Genomic DNA, 12,500 nt, shown 5'->3' on the forward strand with positions numbered 1-12,500 from the left:
GGTGCAAAGTAATACAAAGTGCTCACCTGTACGTTATCAAAATAACCAGCCTACCGGTATATGAAAAGTCAGTCTTTAATCATTGTGTCATCGTCTTCCTCCTGCGTACTAAAACCACCGAAATCCTCTTCGTCGGTGTCGGAGAAGAACAGGCCGTAAATAAGCCGCACCCTTGTATAAGCCGCAGGGACCAGAACGAGGGGAAAAAGTAGCGGCTTATAGTCCGGAAATTACGGTACCTCTACATACATATATATATATATATATATATATATATATATATATATATATATATATATATATATATATATATATATATATATATATATATATATATATATATATATATATATATATATATATATATACTTTGTGGAATAGCCTTCATTTCTAAGAACAAGAATAGACTGTCGAGTTTCAGATGAAAGTTCTCTTTTTCTGGCCATTTTGAGCGTTTAATTGACCCCACAAATGTGATGCTCCAGAAACTCAATCTGCTCAAAGGAAGGTCAGTTTTGTAGCTTCTGTAACGAGCTCAACTCTTTTCAGATGTGTGAACATGATTGCACAAGGGTTTTCTAATCATCAATTAGCCTTCTGAGCCAATGAGCAAACACATTGTACCATTAGAACACTGGAGTGATAGTTGCTGGAAATGGGCCTCTATACACCTATGTAGATATTGCACCAAAAACCAGACATTTGCAGCTAGAATAGTCATTTACCACATCAGCAATGTATAGAGTGTATTTCTTTAAAGTTAAGACTAGTTTAAAGTAGAGATGTCCGATAATATCGGCCTGCCGATATTATCGGCCGATATATGCGTTAAAATGTAATATCGGAAATTATCGGTATCGTTTTTTTTATCATCGGTATGGTTTTTTTGGGGGTTTTTTTGTTTGGTTTTTTTGTTTTTTTTTAATTAAATCAACATAAAAAACACAAGATAAACTTACAATTAGTGCACCAACCCAAAAAACCCTTCCCCCATTTACACTCATTCACACAAAAGGGTTGTTTCTTTCTGTTATTAATATTCTGCTTCCTACATTATATATCAATATATATCAATACAGTCTGCAAGGGATACAGTCCGTAAGCACACATGATTGTGCGTGCTGCTGCTCCACTAATAGTACTAACCTTTAACAGTTAATTTTACTCATTTTCATTAATTACTAGTTTCTATGTAACTGTTTTTATATTGTTTTACTTTATTTTTTATTCAAGAAAATGTTTTTAATTTAGTTATCTTATTTTATTATTATTTTTTAAAAGTACCTTATCTTCACCATACCTGGTTGTCCAAATTAGGCATAATAATGTGTTAATTCCACGACTGCATATATCGGTGGATATCGGTATACATAATATGACATGAAGACTATATGAATACTTTTACATATTTAGGGAAAGTCAAATAAAAATGACTTTTTTCTTAAATTCTGATGATGATTTGTGGTTATGTTAGGTCCAGCAGAGAAGGTCTTGCTGACACACCACTGGGGTTCACTGTAGCATTTGCTATCATAGCGAGGATGCTTGTAACAAAAGTGTTTGCTTACAACTCAAAGCATAACAACTAGCAGATGCAGCTCTTATCTCAAAACACTCTTAAGTTGAGGTAGTGGTTGAGTTGCAACGTTCCAAGAGAGAGGCACATTTGAACCAGTAACTGGCTTACAGGACAGCTATAAGCACCACGTACTGAGGAGGAATCAAAGATTATGTGTCTGGTGGGCAGATGTCATTCGTGGATGTCTGAGTGGACCACTTAATGACTTAGACCTCCAGAGATGGAGTTAGACTTTGTCAGAGCATCTGGTTGACTTTGTCTGGGTCCTTTTTCTGTTTGTCTCAAGTGTGCTTCTCTCCGTGTTTATAAATGCTCTGCAGTCACCCGAGGCGTCCCTAAGGGGTGTCAGCTACTGATCAGACTTGGCCCATCTGCTCACATCTCCACATCCCCATTAGCCTTTCTTCCCCGGGAAGAAGAGAGTCCCACTGACACGGATCATGCAGCAGCATTTAGGGAAGAAGTAGCCAACAATTCTGCATTTAAGAACCATTAGATCAGTGGTTCTTAACCTGGGTTCGACGGAACCCTAGGGGTTCGGTGAGTCGGCCTCAGGGGTTCGGCGGAGGTCAAAACACACCCGACTCATCGTGTAAATACAAGCTTCTCCCTATCGACGTATTACGGATACGGCAACAGCTGACTGATTTGCAGGTGTGTAATTTGTTGTGAGTTTATGCACTGTGTTGGTTTTGTTCTGTGAACAAGGTGATGTTCATGCACGCTTCATTTTATGCACCAGTAATAAAACATGGTAACACTTTAGTATGGGGAACATATTCACCATTAATTAGTTGCTTATTAACATGCAAATTAGTAACATATTGGCTCTTAACTAGTCATTATTAAAGGCCTACTGAAAGCCACTACTAGCGACCACGCAGTCTGATAGTTTATATATCAATGATGAAATCTTAACATTGCAACACATGCCAATACGGCCACTTAACTTATAAAGTGACATTTTAAATTTCCCGCGACACTTCCGGTTGGAAACGTCTATGTATGATGCGTATGCGCGTGACGTAGACGGTCGAACAGTAAAATGGCTTCCCCATTGAAGTCAATACGAAGTAACTCTGTTTTCATCTCATTATTCGACAGTATTCTGGACATCTGTGTTGGTGAATCTGTTGCAATTATGTTCATTGCATTATGGAGAAAGAAGCTGAGCAAGCAAAGAAGAAAGTTCTCGGTGCAAAGCGGACGTATTTTGCGAGGGAAGTCAGCAACACAACACAGCCGGTGTTTCATTGTTTACATTCCCGAAAGATGCAGTCAAGATGGAAGAACTCGGATAACAGAGACTCTAACCAGGAGGACTTTTGACTTCGATACACAGACGCCTGTAGAGAACTGGGACAACACAGACTCTTACCAGGATTACTTTGATTTGGATGACAAACACGCAGACGTGCTACCGTGAGTATGCAGCTTTGGCTTCCAAACATTTGATCGCTTGCCCGTACGTGCGCGTCACGTACGTAACTTTGTTTAAATATATAAGCTTTATGAACCTTGGGTTAGGTGAACGGTCTTTTGGGCTGAGTGATTGTGTGTGTTGATCAGGTGTTTGAATTGTATTGGCGTGTTCTATGGAGCTAGGAGCTAGCATAGGAGCTAGCATAACAAACACCTAGGTGTTTTTATGCAGGATTCATTTGTGGCATATTAAATATAAGCCTGGTTGTGTTGTGGCTAATAGAGTATATATATGTCTTGTGTTTATTTACTGTTGTAGTCATTCCCAGCTGAATATCAGGTACCGTGAGTAGCAGCTGCGCTTCCAAACATTTGATCGCTTGCCCGTACGTGCGCGTCACTTACGTTACTTTGTTTAAATATATAAGCTTTATGAACCTTGGGTTAGGTGAACGGTCTTTTGGGCTGAGTGATTGTGTGTGTTGTGCAGGTGTTTGAATTGGATTGGCGGCTTATATGGAGCTAGGAGCTAGCATAGGAGCTAGGAGCTAGCATAACAAACACCTAGGTGTTTTTATGCAGGATTAATTTGTGGCATATTAAATATAAGCCTGGTTGTGTTGTGGCTAATAGAGTATATATATGTCTTGTGTTTATTTACTGTTGTAGTCATTCCCAGCTGAATATCAGGTCACCCCCGCCTCGCACAGCATCTTCCCTATCTGAATCGCTTCCACTCCCCACTAGTCCTTCACTTGCACTTTACTCATCCACAAATCTTTCATCCTCGCTCAAATTAATGGGGAAATCGTCGCTTTCTCGGTCCGAATCTCTCTCACTTCATGCGGCCATCATTGTAAACAATAGGGAACTTTGCGTATATGTTCACCCGACTACGTCACGCTACTTCCGGTAGGGGCAAGCCTTTTTTTAATCAGATACCAAAAGTTGCGATCTTTATCGTCGTTGTTCTATACTAAATCCTTTCAGCAAAAATATGGCAATATCGCGAAATGATCAAGTATGACACATAGAATAGATCTGCTATCCCCGTTTAAATAAAAAAAATTCATTTCAGTAGGCCTTCAAACGCTATATGAAAGGGTAATTTATTTTGTTGTTTTATTTATAGGACCATAAAACTAAGGACTTAGGTGTTACCTGATCTATTTGTCCGCCCGGCCTGCCTGCTGTTCTCATCGCTCATGTATATTTGTCTTACCCTCCGCTTCCTTCCCTTCCAGTTGATCTGTGTCCACTCCCTCTCCGTCTCCCACACATTCTGACATAACGGCGCTCGTCCCCTCCCTGGCTGCACTGTGGAGATCATGCTCACAACATAGAGTCCTATTTCCTCTCCACGTTTGTCTTTGCCTCGTTGTGTCTGCAACACGCTGTGATTGCACAGGCTCTTCACCAAGCATGCGGAGAGGCTTTTCGTTTGACATTGTGTTAAAATGGCCAAAGGGAGCCAGAGGAGAGATTATTATCCAAGTGGAACAAATCTTCCATTGCAGCGTTTCTCTCTGAGTGATCACTCCCTTTGTTTCCCCCCTGATGTCATGGTTCCTAATGTCTACTGCTAGTTTCAAGAACTCTTGTTTATGCAGATGTTGTTGATGACTCAAACCGTTAGCTAAGATGTTTCTTAATCATTGTGTCCAATGTCGACACACATTGGAGTCTGCGCCAGTCTTGGCGTAATCTCTCCAACGAGCCCGCCACTCCCTCCCTGTCATGTACTTGCGTTGAGAACAGGATAAGCCTCCACGGCAATAACATCAGCCCGTGAGTACTACTTTGCAGCTTCCACGTTTGCCTAATATTAGCTTATTCCCTCTGGTAGCAACGAGATATTTTATTGGAAAAGCACAGCCAGATGAGGAGTTACCTCCGGAATGCAACGTATTTCCCACAATTCACTGTTACAAAAGTATTAGAGTCCCAGTCAAATAGATCATTGAGTTTGTAGAATCCCCTGCTTACCTCCACAGAGGGCCGGCCCTTGGCATTAACAGTCTATGCCAGGGGTGTCGAACTTGTTTTCATGGAGGGCCACACCGCGGTCATGGCTGCCATTAGAGGGCCGTTTGTAACAGTAAATAATTAATGAGTTTGATTATTTTACTTTTTTTTTAAACTTACAGTGTGAAGAAAAATAGAAAAATATTTGTGTGTTTTTTTTTTTATTATAATTTTATTTTTATTTAATTTATTATATATATATATATATATATATATATATATATATATATATATATATATATATATATATATATATATATATATATATATATATATATATATATTTTTTTTTTTTTTTTTTTTTACAACAATAGAAAAAAACTTGTTATTTTATTTTGGCAACTAAGCTGCCAGTTTTAACACTCTATGCCAGGGGTGTCGAACTTGGCTGCCATTAGAGCAGTGGTCCCCAACCACCGGGTTGGGGACCGATTGGTACCGGGCCGCGCAAGAAATTTAAAAAAATAAAAAAATAAAACTTTTTTTTTTTTTTTTTTTTAGTTAAATCAACATAAAAAACACAATATATACATTATGTATCAATATAGATCAATACAGTCTGCAGGGATACTGTCCGTAAGCACACATGATTGTATGAAAAAAAAAAAAAAAAATGTTTACCATAATAAAATGTGGTGCCGTTATTACATTTACAGTAATACACCATAAAAACATCAACCGTGGAAAAAACTGACAGCTCAGTCGACAGAATTTGACTGTAAAAAAAAAAACATTGGTCGTTTTAATTCAACTTACAGTAACATGCTGTAAAAAAAAATCTGTGGATTTTACCACTGTTTTTTGCCAGACTTTTACTGTAAAATATATAGTATTTTTTTTTTTTTATTATTATATATTTATTTTTATTTTATTTATTATCTCTTTTATTTTTATTTTTTTACAATAGAAAACATTTTAAAATTTTATTTTGGCAAATCAGCTGCCCGTTTTTTACCATAATAAAATGTGGTACTGTTATTACATTTACAGTAATACACCATAAAAACATCAACCGTGGAAAAAACTCACAGCTCAGTCGACAGAATTTGACTGTAAAAAAAAAAAACATTGGTCGTTCTAATTCAATTTACAGTAACTGTGGATCTGTGGATTTTACCACTGTTTTTTGCCAGACTTTTACTGTGTGTTTGTTTTTTTATTATTATTATTATTATTATTATATATTTATTTTAATTTTATTTATTATCTTTTTTATTTTTATTTTTTTACAACAATAGAAACATTTTAAAATGTTATTTTGGCAACTCAGCTGCCAGTTTTTTACCATAATAAAATGTGGTACCATTATTACATTTACAGTAATACAACGTAAAAACAACAACTGTGGATTTTACGGTTAAAAAAATCTAAACTGACAGCTCAGTCGACAGAATTTTACTGTAAAAAAAAAAAAACATTGGTCGTTTTAATTCAACTTACAGTAACATGCTGTAAAAAAAAAAAATCTGTGGATTTTACCACTGTTTTTTGCCAGACTTTTACTGTAAAATAAATGGTGTTTTTATTTTTTATTTTTATTATTATATATTTATTTTAATTTTATTTATTATCTCTTTTATTTTTGTTTTTTTACAACAATAGAAAACATTTTAAAATTTTATTTTGGCAACTCAGCAGCCCGTTTTTTACCATAATAAAATGTGGTACCGTTAATACATTTACAGTAATACACCGTAAAAACATCAACTGTGGATTTTACGGTTAAAAAAAACTAAACTGACAGCTCAGTCGACAGAATTTTACTGTAAAAAAAAACAACTAACATTGGTCGTTTTAATTCAACTTACAGTAACATGCTGTAAATATCGGCGTAAATTTTACAGTAAAATATATCGGTCACTTTTATTGTGTACAATTTGATGGATAACTTGGTTCGCAGACATAAGTTAAGCAGATATTTAGAAATTGATTTGAAATTTTAATAAAAAAGTTAGATAATTTAATATTTGTTGCAATATTGGACACTATTTTTTTTCCTGTCAAAATGGGGGGAAAAAAACTAATACCTTTTAGTAAGAAAGTGAAAAAAGAAAATATAAAGTATTTTATTGACACAAATTATTTCCAGGCTTTTGCGGGCCATATAAAATGACGTGGAGGGCCAGATCTGGCCCGCAGGCCTTGAGTTTGACACCTGTGTTATGGATAAAGCATAAAAAACTGTTTAGGACTGACTAAATACGGTTTTTAACATTGAGTAAGCTCTCCAGACATGAGAAAGCACCCACGTAGTCACCTTTGCAAACACACCGCTGGCGAGTTAACAAGTAACATTAACGACTGAAATGGGGCCACAAACATAATCTAGCTCTATTCTATTCTATTAAATAAAATGTACCTAAACAAAGTCATTTCAATCCTTATTTATCCACAAACATGCTGAGTGAGCACTGTTGTCAGTGCAACACTGTTTCAGCATTTTCTATGTGTCTTCTGGGCCCCGGTGGGATGCGGACCCCAGGCAGTATGTGTCATGGCTCCTGCTACACTTCCTCTGGTGTAGCCTGGGTCAAAAGCCATGCGGCCGGAGAACCAAAGCGGTGTATCACTTGCATCCGTCAAAAGGAAATGTCGCTCAAATCTGAATAACCCTAATATGAATAACCCTAATCAGTCACATGATTCAGTTTAGTCGGTCTGCATATGTAACCTCTTAATGAAGTACTATATAAACATTTACATAGAAACTAGTAATTAATGAAACTGTTAAAGGTTAGTACCAGGCCTGGCCCTAACCAATCTGGCGCCCTAGGCAAGATTTTAGGTGGCGCCCCCCCACATCGGCAGTGAAGTGTATATACTCACAAGAAACCGAATAGCTTTGTCTTTGACCTTTTTTTTTACTTAAAGAAAGCAAATTAACATATTATATGAGAATGTTATGTTATGATTATCTTTAACCGAATCCCAGCAGTGCTCAAATTAAAAAACAGCATTCCCTCTCATGTGATATTGCTTAATTAACATTAATGATGTGCACTTTAACAACTAGGCTTACAACTATACCTAATATATAAAGGGGTGGAAAAGTGACTATTACCTGCAGGGCAAACATTAGCTAACCAGAAGGCAATAACAATGTAAACAAAAAACACCTGCTTAAAAGATGTAATACAAATGTCCCTGAGGAATGTAAGGTGGGAGTACTGTAATTACCTAACGTTACATTATTATTTTCCATAACAATTTAGCCCCCTCCACAATATTAACCCGACGTTAAAACAGAACTAGCTATTTATTGATTAGCAATTGCCAAATCATGTAACATTAGCTTAATGCTAAAAAGCCAGGTTACTATCACATTCTGTAACCGACAAATAATTTCATGTAGGCTAACGTTACCTACCTGCTACCTCTGTCTTTTTCTCGTTTCTCCTCTTCTTTTCTCTTTTTTCTTCCCTGGGCACCTGACAGTTTTGGCCGTTTTGACATCTTGTGTTGATTTTTTGATGTGGTGACGTCCAAAAAGAGTCATGATACGGGAAGGGAGGGGGCACACCGTGCGGGGGGAAGAGGGGGGGGGGGGGGGACACGTAATGTTGTAACAAATAATATTTCTATTAAATAGGCTTTATTTTGCATTTTAATTAACCTGGGATTATCTTTTGTATTTAGAAATAATAGTACCAACTTTTTTGTTTTTTTTTCTCCAACATTTGTGGCACTGGCCCCATGATGGACGGCGCCCTTAGCATTTGCCGATACGGCCTATGCCACGGGCCGGCCCTGGTTAGTACTATTAGTGGAGCAGCAGCACGCACAATCATGTGTGCTTACGGACTGTATCCCTTGCAGACTGTATTGATATATATTAGAATAGAATAGAAAGTACTTTATTGATCCCTGGGGGAAATTCAGCACCACAGTTCTCTCACAATAGACAATAATAATAATAAATAATATAATATATGAATAATATAAATATATTCTACATATATTCTACATTTAAGTGCAGTCAAGGAACATATGCATTATACAGTCTGATGGCTGTCTGTATGAAGGACCTCCTGTGTCGTTCCGTGTTGCATATTGATATATAATGTAGGAAGCAGAATATTAATAACAGAAAGAAACAGCCCTTTTGTGTGAATGAGTGTAAATGGGGGAGGGAGGTTTTGTGGGTTGGTGCACTAATTGTAAGTGTATCTTGTCTTTTTTATGTTGATTTAATTAAAAAAAAAAAAAAAAAACATACAGATAATAAAAAAAACGATACCGATAATTTCCGATATTACATTTTAAAGCATTTATCGGCATTTAAAGGCCTACTGAAATGAATTTTTTCAATTTAAACGGGGATAGCAGATCCATTCTATGTGTCATACTTGATCATTTTGCGATATTGCCATATTTTTGCTGAAAGGATTTAGTAGAGAACAACGTCGATAAAGTTCGCAACTTTTGGTCTCTGATAAAAAAAAAGCCTTGCCCCTACCGGAAGTAGCGTGACGTTGTCAGTTGTTCACTCCCTCATATTTTCCTATTGTTTTCAACGCAGCTAGAGCGATTCGGACCGAGAAAGCGACGATTACCCCATTAATTTGAGCGAGGATGAAAGATTTGTGGATGAGGAACGTTAGAGTGACGGACTAGAATGCAGTGAAATACATATTTTTTTTCGCTCTGACCGTAACTTAGGTACAAGCTGGCTCATTGGATTCCACACTCTCTCCTTTTTCTATTGTGGATCACGGATTTGTATTTTAAACCACCTCGGATACTATATCCTCTTGAAAATGAGAGTCGAGAACGCGAAATGGACATACACAGTGACTTTTATCTCCACGACAATACATCGACGAAGCTCTTTAGCATGAGCTAACGTGATAGCATCTGTCTCAAATGCAGATAGAAACAAAAGAAATAAACCCCTGACTGGAAGGATAGACAGAAGATCAACAATACTATTAAACCATGTACATGTAACTACACGGTTAATAGATCTCAGCCTGGCAAAGCTTAACAATGCTGTTGCTAACGACGCTAAGGCTAACTTAGCAACTTAGCAACCGGACCTCACAGAGCTATGATAAAAACATTAGTGCTCCACCTACGCCAGCCAGCCCTCATCTGCTCATCAACACCCGTGCTCACCTGCGTTCCAGCGATCGACGGCGCGACGGAGGACTTCACCCCAACACAGATGTGGTTGGCGGCTAGCATCGGCTGGCGCGTCTGCTATCCAAGTAAGTCCTCCTGGTTGTGTTGCTACAGCCAGCCGCTAATACACCGATCCCACCTACAACTTTCTTCTTTGCAGTCTCCATTGTTCATTAAACAAATTGCAAAAGATTCACCAACACAGATGTCCAGAATACTGTGGAATTATGAAATGAAAACAGAGCTTTTTTGTATTGTATTCAATGGGGAAGCCATACCTCTGTTCCCCTGGCTACGTCACGCGCATACGTCATCCTCCAAAGGCTTTTTCAACCGGAAGTTTAGCGGGAAATTTAACATGTCACTTTATAAGTTAACCCGGCCGTATTGGCATGTATTGCAATGTTAAGATTTCATCATTGATATATAAACTATCAGACTGCGTGGTCGCTAGTACTGGCTTTCAGTAGGCCTTTAACATCTCTAGTTAAAATATGATTCTAAATGTGATCATAGAATCTCTATGTCAGTGAAATACGTTGGTATTGATTACTAATCAAGCATCTTCACACAAAACAAAGTAGCTGCTAATAAATTACAATGAAAAACAAATATTTGTATGTTAAAGGAAAACATTAGTTGAGACTGAATCAACAGCACCCTTGCTGGTTAACTTACACCAGGGGTCACCAACCTTTTTGAAAGCAAGAGCTACTTCTTGGGTAGTGATTAATGCGAAGGGCTACCAGTTTGATACACACTTAAATAAATTGCCAGAAATAGCCAATTTGCTCAATTTACCTTTAACTCTATGTTATTATTAATAATTAATGATATTTACACTTAATTGAACGGTTTAAAAGTGGAAAAAAATTTAAAAAGAATTTATGGAACATCATTAGTAATTTTTCCTGATTAAGATTCATTTTTGAATTTTGATGACATGTTTTAAATAGGTTAAAATCTAATCTACACTTTGTTAGAATATATAACAAATTGGACCAAGCTATATTTCTAACAAAGACAAATCATTATTTCTTCTAGATTTTCCAGAACAAAAATTTTAAAATAAATTCAAAAGATTTTGAAATAAGATTTCAATTTGATTCTACAGATTTTCTAGATTTGCCAGAATATTTTTATTTTATTTTAATTTGAAGAAATATTTCACAAATATTCTTCGTCGAAAAAACAGAAGCTAAACTGAAGAATTAAATTAAAATGTATTTATTATTCTTTACAATAAAAAAAAAAAATGTCTTGAACATTTATTTAAATTGTCAGGAAAGAAGAGGAAATAATTTAAAAGGTAAAAAGGTATATGGGTTTAAAAATCCTAAAATCATTTTTAAGGTTGTATTTTTTCTCTAAAATTGTCTTTCTGAAAGTTATGAGAAGCAAAGTAAAAAAAAATTATGAATTTAAACAAGTGAAGACCAAGTCTTTAAAATATTTTCTTGGATTTTCAAATTCTATTTGAGTTTTGTCTCTCTTAGAATTAAAAATGTCGGGCAAAGCGAGACCAGCTTGCTAGTAAATAAATACAATTTAAAAAATAGAGGCAGCTCACTGGTAAGTGCTGCTATTTGAGCTATTTTTAGAACAGGCCAGCGGGCGACTCATCTGGTCCGTACGGGCTACCTGGTGCCCGCGGGCACCGCGTTGGTGACCCCTGACTTACACTAACTGTCAATTCCACACAGTTGCCAAAAATGATTTTTTTAAAGCAAATCTTGTAATGGTTGTCATGAGACTGTTGTAAGCAATATATGGATCCTGGATTGTGCTTACTCGATATTGCTGAAAACTCTCTTCCCATTATTCCCAGCGTCATCCATTACAGTGTAGTGCATTGCAGGGTGGTGATTGTTGGTGATAACATGTGCGAAGGCTCATCTTAGAGCTTCAAGTGAGAGTTTGTGTGCTGCGCTGGAGAAAATGGACTCCTGAGCGTAAGTGCAGGAGATTGTTGTGCTCATTCCAGTCGTTAACAGCCGCTTAATTGTCCACTCAAGTAATGAGACATGAGAATGACATTCAAGTGGGCACGCCTGTGAGTGCATACGAGGGTGTGAAATTATTTTTTTCCCGAATGAATCATGATTACTATTTGTAACGATTATTAATCAATCAAAAAGATATATATATATATATATGTATGTATGTGTGGGAAAAAATCACAAGACTATTTCATCTCTACAGGCCTGTTTCATGAGGGTTTCCTCAATCATCAGGAGATGAAATGTAGAGATGAAATAGTCTTGTGATTTTTTCCCACACATACATATTACGCTCTACCACGGTATCGAGCACTATTTTTTTGGGATAATCTAATTAAGACATATATATATAT

General features: G+C 36.6%; 1 protein-coding gene across 3 annotated transcripts in view; it reads left to right on the forward strand.

Moving 5' to 3' along the window:
* Positions 1-12,500, forward strand: part of tln2b (talin 2b) — a 410,959-nt gene that overhangs the window by 154,553 nt on the left and 243,906 nt on the right. The gene's annotated exons all lie outside the window — the stretch shown is intronic.

The sequence above is a fragment of the Entelurus aequoreus genome, linkage group LG10, assembly GCF_033978785.1.
Source record: "Entelurus aequoreus isolate RoL-2023_Sb linkage group LG10, RoL_Eaeq_v1.1, whole genome shotgun sequence".
NCBI lineage: Eukaryota > Metazoa > Chordata > Actinopteri > Syngnathiformes > Syngnathidae > Entelurus > Entelurus aequoreus.